This window comes from Rissa tridactyla, chromosome 1 (genome assembly GCF_028500815.1).
Source record: "Rissa tridactyla isolate bRisTri1 chromosome 1, bRisTri1.patW.cur.20221130, whole genome shotgun sequence".
Lineage (NCBI taxonomy): Eukaryota > Metazoa > Chordata > Aves > Charadriiformes > Laridae > Rissa > Rissa tridactyla.
This window is the reverse complement of record NC_071466.1, coordinates 88,268,692-88,290,019: the sequence shown is the minus strand read 5'-3', so window position 1 is coordinate 88,290,019 and position 21,328 is coordinate 88,268,692. Positions and strand designations below refer to the sequence as shown.

The 21,328-nt window shown below is 42.1% G+C and overlaps 1 long non-coding RNA gene across 1 annotated transcript; it reads left to right on the top strand.

Moving 5' to 3' along the window:
• The first annotated feature begins 8,487 nt into the window (after window positions 1–8,487).
• On the top strand, window positions 8,488–19,356 carry LOC128903771 (uncharacterized). Its single transcript, XR_008464281.1, has 3 exons — window positions 8,488–8,689; window positions 10,950–11,054; window positions 16,983–19,356. It is a non-coding gene; the product is annotated as an uncharacterized LOC128903771 (long non-coding RNA).
• The last annotated feature ends 1,972 nt before the right edge of the window (window positions 19,357–21,328 follow it).

Here is a 21,328-nt window from a genome sequence, read left to right as displayed (position 1 = left end):
TTTCAACATGCAAGCAAGTGAAAAATAAAATTAAAATAAATTTAAAAGCCTTGCTACATATAAAAACTATTCCATTTGCTTTCTGATTTAATATTATAAGTTGTTTTGGGAAAAAAAAAAGCAAACCCCAAAACAAGAGATGTAGCTAAAGGAAGGCTGGCAAATGTACTCTGTAAACAAAACAAAAATATAAATTCCTGCAAAAGGTTTATCTGTTTCAGAGTGATCATTGCTAATTTTAAATAAAGCAATGAGAGGATACAGCTATCTAAACATTATGTTTTGTTATATTTGATACAATTTCTAAACCACTATTAAATCTATTGTTCAGTTAAAGATCAACATTCAGGTAATGCTGAAATATTCATCATCACATTTGTCCTTAAGCAAATTCAACTTGGTGATTATTTTTAGAATGAAAGTTCCCTTAAGAAATGTGAAAGAAAATGTGGGTCACGCTTGTTTGTTGAATTAAATACAAAAGCCCATATCATGGTCTGCTTTCATAATAAGTTTTCATTTGGACATTTTTTTAAAAATTACTGTTATTCAAATTAAAACTTGTTCTTAAATCTCCAAGTTGACATGATGATTCACTCCATGAGTGGGTAACCACCCTTTACAAAGCCAACAAGATCCCCAAGTGTATATCTATTCCAGGATGGCTTTTAAACAGGTCAACCATCTCTTCTCTATAAGGAATGGGAAAATAACAAGCAATCTTGCCTATTCTGCCACAAAAATGCTGAGGTGCTCAATAAAGAATTTACCTGCAAGTCCAGTCAGGCAATTACTGATCAGCTGGTAAATTTCCCTTCTAGTTTTATATTGCTCAAATTCAACCTCAATATTCTCTTTCTAGAATAGAAATTTTAATTTGGGAGAATCCAGAAACCATATTTGACAATGCAAATTATTGCTCCAAAGGACAAGATATAAGATCGAATTCACTGCCCCAGAAATGCATTTGAAAATTGCTCAAAATATCAAGATTAAAGAATAAATTATATTTAATAGTGTTTACAATTACATATTTGAAACACATACTTTCTGTAAAGAATGTTTGTTACCATTTTCTTCTCTGGAACAAGCCATTAAAAAAAAGCCCCATTGCAAATGCTCCCGTCAGCAATAAGTTCCTTCTCAGTATAGCTGCAATCAATAACAAGGCTTTTCTGCACACTCAGCAACAGATTTAGGGACTCAAAACAGCAGTAGGTGGGCCACACGCAACTACTAAAAATGTCACTCTGTTAGTTAATGTTTGATAGCAAGCATTGAACTACACAGCAGGAATAACTTCAACCACAGAGGACAACGCAAAAATGATTGACAACTTCCTCTAGCTTAAGGAAAGCATCAGAAGTTTCAAACGGAGAGGAAATGGGAATAGAGGAATCATAAAAATTACTCTTAAAACAGTCCTACTCAGAAAGACTAAGGTTAAAAAAGAATCTTGCCATGAGGTTTACGGGAACAATCTACCACAGAGTCTGGGATCATGGCCTGTAAGAATGCTGAGAGTTTCTGTGTAGAACGGAGAACATTTAATGCAGCCAAAGGAGCCATCACCGGTCAAGAATAACCTCATTTCATTTCAGACTGGGTGTAATTGTAAAATTTAGACAATTTTGACCCACGATTAATCAATTTTAATATTTCTCCACTTATTACCTTGTCTGTGCTATTACCTTGTCACCAAACTGCAAGTGAAAGTTCCAGACTCTACAAGGTGCTACAACAAGAGAAGGGGATCAGCAAAGAAATGAGTACCTGAAGCCCCAGCAAAGAGATTGCTCGGAGAAGTAGGGAGCTGATGCTCCAGCCTGTGAAGTAACAGAAAAGAAACTTTCCATGGATCAGAGAGGACTTTGCAGAATTTGCCGCAACCCAGGAAGCTACTGAGCTGTCTTAAACCAGAAGGAAACAAGAATCTGACTGCAATGACCCAGTGACAGAAGGAGATTTAATTATGGACCTGTATTCCATCTCTAGTCACCTTCAGCCTTCATTATTTAAGGAAAAAAAACGCTAACTATTCTAATTTATACTCTCATAAAACCTGAAGTCTCTTCAATTTAAAATCTTGTGGTCTTCTTTAACAGTTCACTGTAAGGAAAAGTTTTAAGCAAATCCACCTCAAAGTTCTGGAGAACTGGTCAACTTCTCCAATTACACCAAACATGGCATTACCAGAAGGCTAGGAGAATTTTAGTTCCTTCACTAGCACTGGCTGTTGTGCTGGACAACCACATGGGTGTATTACCTGCTATACCAAGACATTTAGATCAGGGTGAAGCTCGGTTAAACACCAGTCAGGAAATACAAGTGGGAGGACACAACTTATAGTAACTGTACAGGATTTCTATCAGGGCAAAATGTCCTAGGCAGATACACTTTCCTGTCGTATCACTCCAGCTAAGAAAAAACAGCCCTTTTCTGTCACTTTCACAGTCATCAATGCTATGAGTAGCTGCAGCAGCATCTTCTGGAAGGAAGGAAATTAGATAAAAGGGAGCCAACAAGAAGAAAAGTTTAGAATCATACAGTGGTTAACTTGATTTAGTCGTTTGCCTTACCAGGCTAAGAAAGAGACCTGGCACGTGGCCTGCACTGCAGAGACTGCAGTGGCATGCATCCAATTATATATATCTGGCATCTAAGTTTTTCTCCTCTCTTCTCCTCATCCTACAGCTAGATTTGTGGTAGAGGATGATCCCTCTCTTTCTCATTTCATATACAAGCACAAGTGAGGGATGGGGTCTACCACAGAGTTGAATGAGCTGGTACTGCTTTGAGAGTGCAGGAGGGCATGCCTTTTGAAAATATCTGACTGTTAGCCAAAGGTTAACATCTCTCTGCAGATGATGTCATTGCAAGCCAGTGGTATTTCAGAGAAGAAAACATGAAGAGAAGAAAACACCTCCAAATACTCTTCTAACAAATAAATTATGACCCATAAGAAAGAAAAAAAAAAAAAGAAAAAGTGGGGAATCTGCAGAGAAATCAGATGTAACTGGTGCCAACTATGAAGATGAACTCCTGTGCCTGTAAAACAGGTAGAAACCAAATCGGCTGAGGGTCTCCCACTACACTCAGTTTTTCCTAATGCCTTCTTCTGTTACTATTTCAGCAGCTTTTGATATACACACATATTAGCTGCTTAGCTAAAAGAAGGCATAGAAGGGAGTTATCCTCTAGCTGCTGACTCCCTAGATGGCTATGTCATTTGCTCTTCACGCAAGAAACAGTTTGACAAAGCCCCACATGCAATCAAGTCCCACACACTTGTCTCTACTCGGTGTCACAAATGTGCAGGCCTAGCATCAGCTCTGGCTGGCTTCTGGCAGTGCCTACACAAAGAAGCACACGAATGCTATTAAAAGACACATGTATTATTCAGTGGGACACTGCCCAAACGTCACCCACTAAATTGAGCAAAAGGAGCGCAGAAAATGCACAGGTCAGGCAAAAGCATTCTTATGGGTGTTCATATACAGAGAGAACCAAGCACTGCAGTTTATTATTTAAAGAACCTTGTACATAAGAGAAAGAGAGAAAGTGAGAAAGAGTCCATGTAATATACCATGCAGTTATGATACTTCTGTAATCCAGTCCTATGAACTGTCTAATCTTTCACTTTCATCTTTTTCCTCACAAACAGTTATCTTTTGCTTTCTTTCTCTCAGCCTTAGAGTCACAGCCACCACTATGAGAAAGAGAAGAAAAAGGTCAAACAAATCAGCCATTTGAGATCTGACGGGAAGCCAAAGGGTCTGGATACTAATTTTCAGTAAATGGCTCTGCAAATACCAGCTGGGGGCTTTCAGTGTCCTCCTAAAGCACAGTACATAGAGGAACACAGAGTACATAGAGTACACTCTGCCAAGAGGAAAAAAGACACCCTTCTCTGCCCATAGGCTTCCACCCTGTAGTTGTCCAAGGGGACCCTCTGAGCAGGCTCTCATCACGCTTTGCAGCATAGAACTGAGTAGAGTTCAGCATCTTTGCACAGACCATCCTCTACACTGGCAGCTTCCCCTGAGCCTCAGTTTTAGTATTTCAATTTGCTGTGGGTTTGAGCTGTTTCACAAGTTTTGAAGCTAAGACATCCTTCACAAGTCAAATGTTGGGGACTGCTACTCTGTAGGGCCCGACAAGGGAATTGGAAAGGCAAAAGGCATAGGAACTAGCCAGTTGGAGTCTGAAGTAGGAATCACAAACCTCATCTTGGCACTCCACTCAGCAAATAATTAACTCATACCGCTTTCCAAGAAAATCAGTGCTTGTGCACAGTCACTTCCAAAAATTTGTTGCATATGTAGCATATATTTTTAAACTACCAAAATATTTGCAAAGTTATCTGTTTCATCTTTTTACTGAAAGCCAGACTACTCAAAAATACATTTGGTTAAAAGTACTTTGCAAGACGATTTTCAAAGCATAGGCCTGTGCAGGCCTCCATAGTCCTTTGATCCATGCTTTCTTCAGTCTCAATCTGTTGAACTCAGCATCAGCATTCATAAACATTGTTCTCAATCTATGTATTTTCCTCACCTGTTTGCCTTCTTTGACACTGCTGAGTGTTGGCTATCAGCCATTTGTTATAATCCTACTGTGCTCAGAACAAAACAAAAAAATGGTTTCATTATTGCGTTCCCTAAAGCAGTTGCTTTTGCTTCTGGTCTTCTACACATTTAGTTATATTAACACTGTGTTATGAAAGGCACCAGATGGACAGTGCTGGAAAAACCACATCCTTGTTTTCAACAATACATGCCTTAGGTCATCACCTCTCTTCTTCCCTGTATCAGGAAACATTATTACATTTCTTAGAAAAAGTCTAAGGGGTGTAGCATGTGGATTGTTCCCCATGTTCTATAAACAGACAATTACATCAGACCACAAAATGGTTTCTAAAATAAAGGTGTTTCATACTGCAAGCTAATACCAGTGGGATGAAGAAGCCTGCTGTAAACATGTCAAAGTTTTTGTTTCTTCAGACTTGTACTCAGCAGCTCTCATTCCACAATGGTTTAGACAGCCATCTCTTGTGTTTATTATTTTTCATAAGTTGAATGTTTTGGGTTTTTCCATAGGAAAGGCATAAGTTTCAAGATGAAACTGTGAAAGCCTCTTGATAATTTTCTCTGGATCTTGAAATGAAGGACAAGAAGAGGGACTGAAGCAAGAGATTAGTAACATTCAGAAATAAAATGAGAGCGCCATCTCCACATTCGTGGAGAAAATTCCCTTTGCCCCATCTTCTGTCCACCCTATTCCTTCTGGCATCGCTGTCTTTTTTCAGGCTGATGTGCTATACTTTAAATGCGTGAAATAGGTCTCATATTTGGCTGACATGATTCCACTGGGCTTTCCCAGTGCAAGAGAGTAAGGGCAGTAAAGTGACAGCAAAGGTTAAAAAAAAAAACAAGTTAAAATCAGTTGCTGAAAGCTAAATTTCTCTCAGGATTTCTTGCAACTGAGAACAGGGGATGTCTTTTTTCTCATCTGCGAGCTAAAATACAGTATTTTCTGTTTAATAGTGCCCTCTAGCGAAAGAAAAAGAATAGTCAAACAGAGTAAGTGAACATTTTTCAACAGGTTAAAAATGAGGTGGAACAATGTCTTAAAACGATTTGAGTCGATTTGTTAATGATCTTATTACCACAAAGGGACTTTAGTGTTAATGTATGCCTTTGCTACATTGCAGGTAAAAAGCAGCTTCATTGTGACAGCTGCTCCTGAAATCCTAGCTGAAAATTGCAATTTGAGTCTAGGGGGCGTAACATTGTAAGGCAGGTTCACCTGAATGGGATGAAAGGAGCATCCAGCAACTGCACGCACTTGTTGAAATCTAAGACTGCTATCTTGTCGCAGTTTCAGCTGGGATAGAGTTGATTTTCTTACTGGCAGCTGGTATAGTGCTGTGTTTTGTATTTAGGATGAAAACACTGATGTGTTTGGTTGTTGCTAAGCAGTCAAGGCCTTTTCAGCTCTTCACACTGCCCCCCCAGTGAGTAGGCTGGAGGGGCACAAGAAGCTGGGAAGGGACACAGCTGGGACAGCTGACCCCAACTGACCAAAGGGATATTCCATGCTCTATGGTGTCGTGCTCGGTATATAAAGCCTGGGAAAGAAGGAAGGGGAGGACGTTCGGAGCTGTGGCTTTTGTCTTCCCAAGTAACTGTTACACACAATGAAGCCCTGCTTTCCTGCGGATGGCTGAACACCTGCCTGCCGGTGGGAAGTACTGAATGAATATCTTGTTTTGCTTTGCTTGTGTGTGCAGCTTTTGCTTTACCTATTAAACTGTCTTTATCTCAACCCATGAGTTTTCTCACTTTTACTCTTTTGATTCTCTTCCCCATCCCAACTGGGGGAGTGAGTGAGCGGCTGCATGGTCCTAGTTGCTGGCTGAGGTTAAACTATGACATATCTCTACCATGGTAATAAAGCGCTTCTGATGCTGTCAGAGAAGGTAAGGACTGATACTTCATTGTACCTTAAATTCTTGCATCTTTCCTCAGGCAATCTTTAGGCCTACAGAAAGGTGGGCATCCTCTACACTCCACGGTCAATACTATAATTTACAATAAACACCGTCAGTTGAGAAGTCTAAAGTAATCTTATGAAATCTATGTTTATGCAATCATATTAATAATTTTATAATGTAGCCATAACAACTTTTTTGTTGTTGTTAATATTGTGGGTTTTACCTGTCATGAGATGAATAAGCTAAAACACCAAAAGGTAAAGCAGATAATCATGTGGAGTTTTTCATATACAGCTACAGAAAACGTAATTCATTAGTCTTGCTTTACTTAAGTCTATATTGGTAAGTGTGGCCATCATTTTTTGTCTCATGTTGTGTCTTTTTACACATATAATTCAAACGTGGAATAGTGCGTAGAAGTAAAACACAAGGCTTATTTTAAAGCTGCTATTTTCTAGACAGTTGTATACAAAACAGAGAAGACTGTAGAAATTAGAGCTAATTAAAATGTGACCCTTATTTAAATTCTCACCACCTTGATACTTAGGGCTGCTCTGAAAGACATGTTTCTTACTGCTAATTCACTTTCAACTGTGGCATAGAAAAAAACCTTTATTCTGAAGTTTATTCCTTAAAGTGAAAAGTCTCATCCTCCTTACCAAGCTGGCTAATGTTTTAAAGATTTTTAATACTAAACCAGTAAAGGATAATTCCCAATTCTCCCTCTTCTAACCAACCCAATTACCCAGTTTCAGGTCTGCTGAAAAACTATGGGAAACCAGTAGAAATGTCACCAACGCTATAATAAAAACTCAGTGTTCTTTGACAAGGACAACCTGGCCGCATGCCACCCCGCAGAAGACAGACGGACAGAAAGACAGACATCAGCAGGGTGCCTGCTGCAAAGCCTCAAGGTGCTGACATCAACTCCTTGCCAGTTTCTTCAGTCAGGGACAGTGACATCCCGACTGCAGTACCATCGATGGCAGAGCGCGCCTACATTGGACCAGCTTCTACCTGAGGTCTCAAAATAACAGTGCAAATACATATCGAGTCCCATTTGGCACACAGCTAGTGCCAGCTGGAAAAATCAACATCAGGCACTTGCAAGCCCAGTTGCAGCAAAACATACATTAAGCATCTCCAACTGAACTGAGTCCCTATGGAGGCAGACAGCTCGGACAGGGATCCCTCCACAGGCTCATCCCCATATTGAATCCACTGCATTTTTTTGTGAGTACCCAGCAGGCCAATGTGCAAGCACTGGTTTCCGCTTCCTTGCCATTGTCAATGCATATTCCCAACTGAAACCAGTTTTGACAAGCGGAAATACCCAAATATGACAAGAAGTCGGCTGGGCTGGCTCTTAACGCTGTCATCATTTCCACCCTCCATGCTTTCAACTTTTTCATTTCCTCAAGCTTGTGCAGAGGCTTTTTGTTTTCCCCTTCTGACTCACCTTTGCATGTTGTGAGAAAAGAAAACGGGTGGTTCACTTTTGGCTTATAGAAAAGAGAAAGGGTCAGTGCTCAGGAACCGTATGAAAAAACAGCCGACTTCTAACTGGGCACTGACCATCACCCCCCGCTACAGCCAGGGTGTGGGTTTCTTGCAAAGTTCCCCGCTCCAAACCCAGAAGAGGAATTTTTTTGGTTTAGTCTGGTTTGCTATCAGCAATCTGAAACCTTTCCCGGCCGAAACTACAGCCGCGGCTGCACCGCCCACCACGACACGGGCCCGACCCCGAGCAAATGGCGGCGGCGGCAGCCACCCTTACGCCGCCCGGCGCCAGGGCCCGGCGGCGCGAGCCGCGGCAGCGCCACCTGCCGACGGCCCCCAGCTGAAGGCGGCGCTGAGGCGGCGCTGAGGGCGGGCAGCCCCGGGAGGGGGCCAGGCGGGCTGCCCCGTGAGGAGAAGGAGCCCCGTAGGAAAGGCGCCTCCGCCGGGGATAGCCTCAGGGGCGGGTGGCACGGGAAAACGCCCAGAAGGGGAGATCTGCGGTGGGATCGGCGGCGCGGAGCTGCTGAGGAGGGCCCGGGCTGTGTACCCCGGCGGCAGGCAGTGCCCGAGGCCGGGCAGCGGGCCGCGGTGGAGGTGACCGACCGTAGTGCAGACTGAGCGGGCACAGCCTGGCCCAGTCCCCTCGCCGTGGATCAGAGCCTGCCCGCCTTGGGCCGAACCAAGCCGAGGCAGGTGCGTGTGTCCTGAAGCCAAACCTCGTCGCTGTCGGCAGCTCTGCGGGCCTCCTGAGCGGCCTGTAGGCCCAGAGCGGGCCCGGGCGGCAACCGGCGGAGACAGGCCGCCCGCCCTGCGGAGCGCCCTGCTTCGCTCGCCGGGCCTTCCCAGACGCGCCCCCCCCGCCGCATCACCAGCAGGCAGCACCCGTGCCTTTCCTCTGCAGTGCAGCCGCCGCAGCAGGAGACAGCCCTTATCTCCAGGGCCGGTTTCTGACACTTGCTGCCCCGTGCCTTTCCCTACTCATTTTTTTTTTTTCCCTCCTCAGACGGTATTCAGGACGCGCAGGAAGATGAGCAGGGAGCGGAGAGTGGTGGGGATAAAAGCAGCTGCAGGGGCAGCTGGGATGGGAAGGGCACAAGAGATGGTGTGTGCAAGGGGAGCGTGGGAGCAAGAGGCAGAGATTGCCAACCCCACAGGGAAGATTGCGAGGGGAGAGAGGAAAGGGAAAACCGCGCAGTCAGTCTCCTCCTCTGCCCTGTTTCCTTCCATAGGTGAAATCCAAAACTTCATCAGCCTGAATCCTTATAAACACCCATAGTTCATCTCTACCATCCTAACCCCCAAATCTAATTTTGGGGGGAATCTCCTCCACCTAGAGATTGTTCTCCTTCCACCACAACACAACTGAATTTATAGGACCTCTATTCAGTCTCCCACAGTTCCCCCATAGAGTGTGCGCCAAAGATCAGGCTGCCTGGGGCAACTTTTCACTCCTGCACTGACTCCCTCACAGACAGCATTGCACAGAGACTTGGAACACAATCTTGGCAAAGTATTTTCTAAACCAAAATGACTTTCAATTTTTCAGTGGTATCTTTAAGGATTCACAGACTGATAGTCATGAGGTGGGACCTTGTGTACCTTTTGGCCTGATATCTCAAATTTCTGCAAGTCAAAGTTATAGTGACTTCTCTGCCTCTTACTTCATATGTATCATCTTGCACATGTCTACGGGTAGCTTCCCCTGCACAAAGCAGTCATTTCGTGAAATTTGGCCTTTGGTCCAGGTCTGCTATGCACTTGTCATACTTGAGATGGACTGATCCTATGGGATGATTCTAAGTCTCTTGAGTCTCTGTACCTTCATGACTTCAACCTTGTTTTAAAGTGATACAGGGTCTCATAATGAACTGGCCTTGTTCACGTCATGTCGAGTTGTTTTTTTTCAGCAGCCCTGTTTGCAACAATAGACAGGAGACAATGGAAGAATAGCTTTAAAAAATGAAATTGAAGTTATAAAAGAAAATTAAGTTCACCATTTGGTACTGACATACCATGTTTTGTTATCCATGGATTTGCTAAATTCCTGAGCAGCCTGTTGGTGCTATTTACGTCACAGTACCTGTTTATCCCATATCCCTCCTTGTCGCACACGTTTCATACAGCCAGGCTGAAGTTTACCATAACTCATCCAACTTCTATGTATGCACTAACCATAGCCTCCCATGCAAATGGGGCTCATCTGAATAACAGAATAGATAGAGGATCTGGAAGAAGTCAAAGAGGAGTCCCATTCATCTCCACAAAGGAAATACAGAAACTGCCACACACAGGAGATTGTTAACAACGTGATGTCTCACTGCTCTGCTCAGTAGACATGCGCTTAGCAGCATGTACAGAATGAGGTGCCTTTCCCTGTTCCCCCCATCTGCATCTGCTTAATGCAAGTGAGCGCTAAACACTCGTTCTTGCTTCGTTTTTGCTTTGCATTAATAACACTGGCTACATACAGTGCAAAGATGAGATTCAGAACGTGTAGGATTTGCTGCTATTTCCATTTGAAATGTAGTTACACAATAAAGGATTCAAGATTAATGTGCTTCAAATGCTAGAGATGTTAAGTGACAAGAAGCTGGGAACAAAGATTTTGAAATGGCAGCTCAATTATGCAGCTCAGAGAAAAACAAACAGAGACTGAAACTGAAACTGAAATGCTTGTAATTCATCCTATTTTGAACCAAAATTTGGATAACATTCACTTACTGGTGAACAGGCAGACTCAGCTGCAAATAGTGCTGTCTGAAGGCAGTTAGCAAAGGAGAAGTGTACAGACTCACTGTGCTTCAGAGCCTTTGAGACAGTAGCAATGGGGAAACAGGAAAGGAAGAACACTCTCCTTGAGAGGTTCTCTACGTAGCTGTGGCCAAATGAGCAAATCCAAAGGCTCCCAGGAAGCAGGGGTTAACTGAGACTTACTTTCTTTCTGTTTGTCCAGGAAAGAGGCCAAAGTAACAGCCACAAACCATGAATACTCGTGATGAACAACCACGTCAGATTAGCTCTCTGTACAAACTTGAGAGGACCAGGCTGAGATCATCAGGTATTTTCTGAGTTTGTTTGCTTAACCTTCAAAGATAAGCCTGAACAGCATTGACTTTTTGAGCTTTGCCGAGGCTGCCCTCAAGACCAGACTTATAGTCCACACAGGCAGTAAGCAGCCGAGTGCAGGCCACCTATGTAGGCTGCCCATACTGTTGTCCCAATCTAAGGTACCTCAATACTTTGACAGGACAGGTTGGTACACTTTCCCGTCAGGAGCGATGCACGTGCCGATGGGATTGTGCCACCTCCCACCCCATGTCTTACCACCACCACCACCCCTTAAGCTGTGAGTGAAGGCTGCCCCAAGCTCCTAAACATGTTCTAAAATGTTCTTCGTAAAGAAGAAAACATAATATGACAGACTTGTTTGCTTTATAGTTGTAATTATTGACAGCAAGTATTCTTGGGGCAGTTGAGATTTTTTTCTTGCTGTCTTGGTTTTAACTGTATGCTTTTCAGCCTATGTGTCTGGCTTGGAGGGAGAGTTGCTTACTGGGAAAAAGGAGGTTGAGATTTTTAAATCCACAGCAGAGGTTTCTCTTCAGTTACCAGGGGCTACAACCTGTTTTAAATTTTCAATAATGGAATCTCTTATACATTGATGTGATCATAAAAGACACACTTCATTCATCTATAATTTTTATTATTTTGGGATAAGGCTATGGCCAACACCCGTTAAGCCTGAAGTATAGAGTGTCCAAGAGATTTCCCCTCCAACCAGCAATTTCTTGCAACAACAGGAGTGGAAAAGAGATCTCCTGCCCTGACAGGGCAGAAATATGTGAAGCCACAGCTGTGCTCCTGTCTTTGAAGGCTAATGGTACGCTATCCTGGGTTGCATTAGGAGGAGTGTTGTCAGTAGGTTGAGGGAGGTGATCCATCCCCTCTGCTCAGCACTGGTGAGGCCACACCTGGAGTGCTGGGTCCAGCTCTGGGCTCCCTAGTGCAAAGGAAGCACAGACATACTGGAGAGAGTCCAGCAAAGCACCACTGAGATTATTAAGAGACTGAAACATCCTCTCCTTCTGAGGAAAGCTCTAGGTGAACCTGCTTTGGCAGGTGGGTTGGACTAGATGATCTCCAGAGGTCCCTTGCAGCCCTACCGTTCTGTGATTCTGTGAAAGGCTGAGAGAGCTGGGACTCAGCCTGGAGAAGAGAAATCTCAGGGTGGACCTCATCAATATATATAAATACCTGAAGGGAGGATGCAAAGAGGACAGACCCAGGCTCTTTTCTAGCAGTGCCCAGTGACAGGACCAGAGGCAGTGGGCACAAACTGAAACACAGCAGGTCCCCTCCGAACATCAGGAAACGCTTTTTCACTGTGAGGGTGATGGAGCCCTGGCACTGGTTGCCCAGAGAGGGTGTGGTGTCTCCATCCTTGGAGATATTCAAAAGCTGCCTGGGCATGGTTCTGGGCAACCAGCTCCAGGTAGCCCTGCTTGAGCAGTGGGGTTGGACCAGATGACCCTTCCAACATCAGCCAGTCTGTGATTCTGTGAAAGACTGTCTTAATCTATACCTCATGAGCTAATCCAATGGCCTGTTTCTCCATTGCCTTTGTAATTCTCATAAGTTGCTGAAGGTTATCAAGAGCATGTATGCATGCACACACACAAAAAGAAAAACCACAACAACAACCAAATTTGAGTATTGTAACATTTTACATCTGCTCTTTCTGATGTAAATCACTAGCCCAAGGTATTCTAAATTTTGCGTATTTTATTCCATTTACAAACAAGTCAGCCACCTTCTTCCCAGGAAAAGTTTACCTCTCTAAATGTTAGATCGGAAGGTATTTTCCCCTTCTTTCAAGATAGCCTAGAATAGCAGCGGTATTTGAACACGCCAAATTACAGTGCCTCAGAGCATGGAGAAGTAGTACCTCAGTGGTTTGATTTAAGAAGCTGCCTACAAAGGGGAACATAGCAATGACTAGCTGAGGTATTTCTAATACATCTATTACCTTGACACAACAGCAAATATAGATGTTCGTCATTTCACAGATGGAGAAACTGAAGCGCAGAAAAACCCATTAGTGATATGTGATCAATGAGTCAGAGTAAAGAAAAGGAAAGGAAGGGTATCAGGAAAATCTTGATGGCTGAAAAGAGTGAGAGAACAAAGAGCTGTGAAAAGTTTGGCTGAAAGGCTTATAGTGATCTTAATGTGTACTTACCCATTTAAATGCACAGAAATGGTACACTTATAACTGAAAAGTTTGGTACCTGCATTTTTAACTAACTAGAGACAAGTGATTCTGTTTTCCCTGAGTCACTCATAAAGTACTCTGTTTGGATACAGGGAACAAAAAGAAGGAATAGCTCAAAACCACACAGAATATAATTGTCTTGATATAGCATAGCATCTACAAAAACAGCTGTGCACGGTTCTCAGCTAAATTCACTGAGAATGGTCCTGGGTTTTGTTCCAGTCTTTTCTGTTCCTTCCTACATAGTTTAACTTGCTATAACGGCAATCACATTTTAACCCTTGGAGGGTTACATGTGCTCTAGCTGTAACACAGATCTAAGACTTCTGTATATACTGTTCTTGCGCGCTTCAGATAAAGTGTGCAAAATCAGTATCGGGTCAGAATTCCCCATCCTCAGGTATCTAGCAATATCTAGCTATCATTTTACACAGAATGAAATGAGCCATAGAAAGTCACAGTGACATATACCTGTCCTAGTTTGAGCGACACAGGACTAATTTATCTTCTAATGCCTGGGAAAACTGAACTTTTAGAAGACTCTAGTGTCTGAATTCGTGAAAATATCTACTTTATAGCCAGCTAGGCTATGTGGGTTTCAAGGTCTCAGTGTTTTTAAGCCTTGCCAGGTGCAGGGATGAGGAAGAGCGAGACCAAGGTACTTGACCCAGGCCGGCCAACAGGGTTATTTCATACCAAGAACGTCACATTCAATATAAATTAGAAAGTTTGCTGTGTAGTTTTCTCTCTCCTTTGATGGCAGCAGTCCAAAGGACTTCTTGCCCCAGTGCCGGACCCCTGAGCCCTTCCCCCAAAATCCGTAATGCTCACAGTGTCTGACATTTGCTGTCCACAGCTGGGAGCGCACAGCTTCCTACTGATAGAATGGGCTGAGTATAATCCTTGTGTATTTTTTATCAGTATCAATATTGGTTCTTTAGTATTATTAATGTTAATTATTTATTCTTATTCTATTAAATCTGTTTGTATTTCAACCCTCGTGTTTCCTTGTTTTTCTCGATTCCCCTTCCCGGGTGGGGAGGGGTGATCAGGTGATAGAATAATTGTCTAAACAACAATAAATTGCGGCTTCCTCAAACCATAACAATACCACACTCTGCAAGAAACAAATCAAAAGCATGAACCAGAAAGGCAAGAGTAGGGAGGAAACCAAACTGGAGTTTGGTTGGAGCCTCTTGGAGTCCTTTTTGAAATGAGGAAGGCATAGGACTTACGACACAGGAGCACAGGAATATAATGAAAATATTTTTGCACTGTGGAGTTAAAAAAAAAAAAGGTCAGGAGAGTAACATGATCAGTAAACTGCATGAAAAATAGTGTTCCCCTTCTGTGAAAATTTGTGAGATTTTGCACTTTCCCTGGCTAAATAACAATAGTCAAAACCTCCAAAGTATTCACAAATGAAGCATATGCAAAAAGCATGACTAGACAGAGAGGTCACACTGCACCTTTTTCAATCATTTTGAATGTCATGTTTTTAGAAGTGGCTTAATTTTCTAATGGAAATGTTAGTTGGCAAGAAGAAATGGATTTGTTTATTTTTCAGAAGGCTAAAGATGTCAAAATTCACATTAAAAAAAATGAGACTAAGCCTTTCCCACAAACAAGCTTCTTCTGAAAAAACAGATTTTTGAACGAGAAAAACAGGCACTGAAGATTCTGAAGCAGCCATCGTAGTCTAATAACTTCTTCCACACCTCAGACTCTATAGTAAGGAGCTGTTTTGAAACAGTAGAGATATCTTTTTTTTCCATGAGTGTTCTCTCTTTTCCCTTTTAACCACAACACATTTATTGTGTAGTAGTTGGCATAAAGGCATTCATGGACATTCACGCGCACGAAGGAGAGGAAAGAAGAGGTGGAATTTACTCTTTTTTTCCTTCCAAATCTGGCATCAATGAAACAATGTCTAATAAAAAGGCATTGTAACTCTAATAACTATAACTTGGATTGCTATAGACTAGTGATTATGGTGACAAGAAAAGCTGTAACCAAAGTGTAATGTCAAAAGATCTACTGGCACCATCTAGTATTTGAGAAACACAGACCCTCTAACTGCCAGCTATCACTATCCTTGCTATTTTCAATGTGTGAGCCGTGATTCCCTGGCATTACCCTACAGCTTGAATATATTCCATGTGTGGATAATAGTCATGTAAACCAGTTCCATCAGCATCACGATGCCTTTGTTCTGGCATACCCAGAGCAAATAGTATTTAGAAGAAAACACTGGACTACTCATTAAACATCTCTCAATCTATCTCGTGTTGTAATAATGCAATTCCTACAAGAAAAACATATTTATCTTCATTGAAAGTGTGCATCAGTGAGGAGCAGAAAGTAGCTGAAGTGCAATTTACAATAAAAGAATCAAAGTGGTTAATCAGAGTATACATCAACCCTTTAGTGGAATTAATAAAAAACATAGAGAGCAATCAAATAACAGATTTGTAGGTTGATGCCTACAATTGTTAACTCCTTGTTAAATTTCAAATCTATACAAGAAAGATGGGGAACCGTAATCAAAATTGTATTAGCAATTCAAACTCCAGTTACAAACTATATCCCAGCTGTCTATAAGAGACAGGAAAGATTTCAATTTGCATTGTCTGGTTTTATGCAGAGGATAAAATAGCGTGAAGGGATCATCAGGAATGGTCAACAATTTAACGGATTGGTTATTCTGATCCTTATGAACAGCAGGCAATCTGAGAATGTAGTCGCAAGATGGCAATTCAAAGCCAGCAGGGTAGGGAATAAATTACTCAGAATTACAGAAATGGAATAAAACTTGTCGTCTAGACCTTGCCTGTTTATGGTCTAAAGCTAAAGGTGATTCGTTTAACTTGTAACTTCCTTTAGCATTTCTAACCCAAGCATTTTGGGACAAGGACTAATAAATTTTACTCTATAGGATCATATGACTATTGTTCTAGCCCAGAGCCCTTCGATTGTAGTGCACGATGTAACGAGCATTTACTGAAGGCAGCCCACAGATCTACCTGTTCTGCGCAAAATGCACCAGTTGAAGGCAGTAGCAGAAGATCAAAAGTCAGCTGCAGCACAACACAAGAAGAAAAGAGGCAAGCACTTTCAGAGCAAATTCCCAGGTTGCCTTAGGATGTAAGTAACACCCTCCTGTTACCCAGGAAGGCATAAACCATATCCAACAATCCCTGACCTTCTGACCTGAGGAAAACTTCCTCCTGCCTTCAGATCTAGTGATTAATTTAATCCTGACTCTGTAAATGCAGTACGTCAAACAGACACTTCCCAGCATCCTGCCTCGTAACCACATCAGAAAGAAGAGTTACATTTCCAGGGAAAAGGAGGGGAACTGTCTCTGTGCCCTGTCAGCAGTGCCCTGACATACCGGATTGGTGCGGTACAAGTGGAATGCAGACAAGCAGCAACGCCGCATCCTCCCAGAACATCTGAAAAATGCACTTCACCTGCTGCATCCTATAATTACATTAAGCCTTTTTTGCAGCTACCTCATAACTGGTGACTCAGTGCTATTGTGTGCTCAGGCAAGACATTCAGGTGTCTTTTTGCCACCTCTTACAATTACAGTCTTCAGTTTACTGCAGAAGTTCCCATTGTAAGTGCCTTAGAGCACGGCTTTGAACATTGTGTTATCCCATTTCCACACGTCTTCATAACATTACGCTGTCTCTATTTTTATTGTTCCAGGGGAGAAGGGCATCTGTTTCCTTCTCACTGCTGATGGAGCCATCCTTTGACTGGCAAGAGCAATCAGCTTTAGTCTCTGCAACATTCACAAGTAGAGACCTGTCCCTCACCACGGAGATGCTAGTGGATATTGCATCCCCTAGAACTTTCGCTCATTCAAACCAATAGCTCCCTGCACACAGCAAACAGCAGTAACTGGAGAGAAACCACAGGAAAGTGAAAAGAAATGAGAAACAGTATGTTTATAAGCAGCAGTGGGATTAGTTATTTTTTCTTAAAATTATTACTTTCTGTCTATTCCTCATTGTAATAGTTCCCGAAGCTAAAAAGGCAGCGCATTTCAGCCATGCATGGAGGGGTTAAAATCAGACAACACGTAGCAATTTTCTTTCGCAGGATGGTGTATTGCCATCTTGTGGCTGTTTTACCTATACTGTGCTGAAAAATGTGAATAAAATAAGTGCACTGTTCTTGTTTTCATCTGTTATAAGCGTAACCATTTAAGAAATGTGGGAAAAGTCCATCACGGGTGGATGATGTTTATCTGAGCTTTTCTGAAACTTCACTCTGACTTAATACCATTCCATCAAACTATTTCTCCTTCATGCGTGCAGTCTGTTTTTCTGAACTGTAACCTGTATGTTGATTGCCTCACTGATGTCACTCTTCCTTATGTTTTTCTTTTATGTTTAGTGAAATGCAACTCAGTGACATTTTTTCTTACAGCATCTTATTTTTACTTTTTAATATATTTCACGTTTGATTCTGAAAAGGAAAAAGTCCTCTAACCAGAATCTGTGAAATTGTTGAAGCAAATTTAGCAGGAACTGTGAAGTGAGCAAGGAATAAAATAATTAGCTAAAAAAGCACCAAGAAAATGTGAAAATAAAAGCAGAAGTGTCTTAGTTATACATTTATATTTCCTGCTGAATAGAACAATTTTTCCCTCAGGTACACCTCCAGAGTACACACACAGAGTAAATGCCTGCACAGAAAATTAGTTACAGTGATGTGTTCTTTGGGTTATCATTGATGCCACTTAGTGTCCTACAGCATCATCCATACAGAATTATATTTTTTTCAGATCACCTTAATTAAGGAAGGGATGTCTACTCAGCAATATACATGAGCTTAAGACGTGTTTTTCTGAACAGGAGTAGACTTGGGCTGGCACTTTAATGCTTTCCTGGACTAATGTCTATAAAGAGATCTGTGTTGATTATGAAACTGTTCTACTTTGGTGACAGTGCGAAGAATAAATCACGAAGTGACTCTTAGTGATTTCATCATTGCTTTGATCTTGTTCTCTTTCATAAAGATGTAAATCAGATATAACAAAATCAAGAGAAAAATCAGTGGAAGCAAATGAAGTTACATTGCTAGGAGATAAACATAAAGAGAAGAAAATCACTCTCGGTTACCACCTAACAATCTCCCTTGGAAAATCTTCTGGAATTTGAAGCCTTTCACACTCATTCTTATGTTACCTGGATTCGAATGTTCAATATTTAAGAAACCTTAAGTTGCTTCAGTCTGAAGAAGGTTGTTGCTGTTGCCCAGGGCAGATGTTGACAATGGGATATAGTCTGTTACATTGTGCTTGGATTATAAGGCAACAGAAAAAAGCCTTTTGGCTACTGGGCATTCCTTAGTCCATAAAAACGAATGGAGGACTTTACCTGTTCAAACATTGTTCCATTCACCCTTGCCAGTGAGAGAATGAGGACTAGGACTGAAAAAAAGCAGTCTTGTCTGACTGTGCACACTGCCAAATGAAGGCTGTTTTCAGCTGGTTTGTGACACTCACCTGACCTGCTGCTTCTGAAGATGGCTGAAGCAGCTTCCCTGCAAGACGGTTGTGTACAATTGCATACCCTCAGTGTTTGTGTGGGGATTTCTGAAAAAAACCTTGGCTGCTCTCCCTTTCCTTTAGTCAGCTCCATGGTTGTGGTCAACCGTGTTACTCCTTCCCTAGCAGGGACAAGAAGGCCCAATGTTCACAGACTTCCAGATGGGAAAGATAAACAGTCCCTATTTTGCTTTTCTGTGAGATTGGAGTAGAGAAATAATCACAACTTTCATTTGCTGGGTAGTAGAGAAAAACCATGGAACAGAATTCCAGCTATGGTTTCTCATTCAGCTGTGTTACTTATAGCAGTTTAAACAATCCCAGGCCTCCTTCCTCAATCCCTCTCCTCCATCTCTGTTGTGCAAATGCAAGTGTTTGTGCCCAGAACTCTTAACAGACAACAAATCTGTCTGAAAAATAACCTGGCAAAATGAATTGGCTATTTTCAGTCATACTAGATGAGCAGTAGAAGAGATAAAAGAAGTAATGCTGGAGCAAGCAGCCATGGGAAAAGGGAGTAGGTAGCAAACAGAACCTGTTTTCTTTCATGCAGGAGTACCCGAAATGTAAGTTGAAATTCAGCTGTAAAGTCCTTCTTCCATTTTCAGAAAGCGTTAAGCCTTCAGAAAGCTGTTTCTTGGGTAGTTCAGGCCAATTAGGATCGTGTTTGTAGTGCAATTTGGGCAATACAGAGGCAGATTTACACAAATGGGAATTTCCAAAGTGCCTTGGTACTTGTCCCCAGTGGATTTGAACATCTGTTCTCAAGTGTAACTGTACTTGTGTAACAATTCCCAGGATACTAACTCTACTGCCTGAAGAGCGCGAAGCCAGGTCCCTCTATGTTGAAGGCACAAGTCCCACAGGATTGCTAGCTTTCCCTAGATAAGCAATTAATTCAGCAGGTAGCAGTAGCAGACACTTACGTGCCCACACAGGGGGCTGTGTTATACATAGCCAGCCACTAAATTCAGTCTCAGCACTTTAGATGACGAGAAGGGGAGATGAAGCAGTTTGCCAAACTGAATGAAGTACCCTGTATTCCAACTGCTTCTGTGATTGCTGGTGTCAATAAACACACGGCAGAAGGTGGCCCTGAAATCCTAACTTCACTTAGTTTTTGATAGTCTGCAAAATAGAAAGGCCCCGATCTAGGCATGAAGACGACACAGCAGTCTCAAAAATGAGCAGGTGAACTATGCTTCTTATTTTTTTCAACTATGCTCTGACATCCAAACCAATTGGCAAGCTGGATCAGCCATTGAAGTTGAACAGAGTGTGGCTGAGAGCCTGCAGTTACGTACAGTTTAGCTAAGAGTTGTGTTGGGAGGCATTGAGCATTTAAGGTTCTAGTACAAGCTGGTGACACTTGGCATTTCCTAGAAGCTGACAGCCACAGGTAGTGGCAGAGGAACTGGCTATGATACAGCGGTGGTGTCAGTGCTGCCATTCTTAATACAGGTTGACTGCAATTGCCCAGAGGTTTGTTCTTGTTCTAGTTTCTGCCTTTCTGCTTTATATTTAGAGCAAACACTCTTCCCTAGAAAACTGCAGGTGGGATGTCTCCTGGCTTTCTCCAGGAGCTGCAGGAAGCCCAAGTAAAAGTGTCTTGGGACATGTAGGAATTGTCGTCAATGACAGAAGGTAGTATTGAAAGGACAATGTGAATTTGAAGTACATTTCCTTTAAAGATGATTCATTGGATCGAGTGTGTCTTCATCTGGAATTACTGATTTTTGTCCAGCGAGTCAAACATTACATGTTATGTCTGGAAAATACAAATGCATTTTTTGATAAATTAAACCCTTGAGCGTTGTTGTTGGTGGTGTTTTTTTTACTTTAAGCCATATGAAAGAAAAAGAGGGTATTGATTGGATCTGGCAGGTGGTAAAGCAATTTATCCAAGCTGCAATCCCTTCAAGTCCAGCCAGTTTCAGCTTTCCTATTTTAAAAGCATTAACCATTTCCTTTGTGCCTGGCAGTCAGGGAGAGGCAACCATGGAATGCAATGAAATTACTTTGCTTCTTGGGAAGCAGGTGGAAGGAGACGAGGATTTTAGTAATGACTTCAAAGTCGTTACTAAGTCCTCTCTGATGCCTATATGAAGTTAAGCACCCTGGAAAATGCTGTACATATCCTCTGTAGAAGACAGTGTTGAAGGTGTCTCTAGAAAATTATCCACACTGAAATCACACCTGAACAGCATGCAAACTACATGGACTGGGAGATGAAATATGTAAGGAATATAGTAGAAAAAAAAGCATCTGAATATATGACAGCCTTAAGTCAAAATCATTCTTGAATGGTAAAGCTACTGGAAAACACGGAGAGGGATCATAGATTGCAATCTCTAGGTGTCGTGGGTTTGGCCAGATTGGCCAATCAGAACAACAGATGGCCCTCCCCTCCTCTCTCCAAAGAGAGGTGAGGAAGAGATAAGGAGATTTACAAGTTTAGAAAAATAACTAAACTATGTTAATGAAAATAATAATAAAT